Below are 516 nucleotides of genomic sequence, written 5' to 3'. Positions count from 1 at the left end.
CCCCCCCCCCCCCCTTGCAAATCGAGTTGGGGCATGACAAAAAATTTAGTGCTATTTTGTTTTGTTACTAATTTGTTGCTCTAGAGCGAATTTTGTTGCTCTAACCGTAAGCAGGAAAAAAAATAAAATAGGTGGGTCCAAGTTTGCAAGCTCTTCAAAATATGTCAATATCCGAATTTGTTGTTCACTTTAACGGATTTCCAATAATTAATTTACAGTAAGAAGCAATGCCTATACCGGTCGAAGCTGGATCTTCGAGTACTTTAAATAATTGCATATGAATTTATATATCACGTTTGTAGTCTCTTCGAATTATGCTGAAATAATTTTTTGGACTTATAAACGCAATTGAACTACTATAGTAATATCAAAAATTAAATTGCTTAGAAATCTAATAATTTGATGCTTAATTGACAATAATCATTTTAAGATCTTAATGTATTGAAAATCTATAAACAAATTTTGGCCTATGATAGTTAATATATAATATATATAATTAATAATATATATAATAAA

General features: G+C 29.1%; 1 protein-coding gene across 11 annotated transcripts in view; it reads left to right on the top strand.

Annotated features, from left to right (window-relative positions):
* Nucleotides 1–516, top strand: part of rhea (Talin_middle and talin-RS domain-containing protein rhea) — a 58,553-nt gene that overhangs the window by 50,144 nt on the left and 7,893 nt on the right. The gene's annotated exons all lie outside the window — the stretch shown is intronic.

Source organism: Trachymyrmex cornetzi, unplaced genomic scaffold, assembly GCF_001594075.2.
Source record: "Trachymyrmex cornetzi isolate Tcor2-1 unplaced genomic scaffold, Tcor1.1 scaffold269, whole genome shotgun sequence".
NCBI lineage: Eukaryota > Metazoa > Arthropoda > Insecta > Hymenoptera > Formicidae > Trachymyrmex > Trachymyrmex cornetzi.
This window is presented reverse-complemented; position numbering and strand designations above follow the sequence as displayed.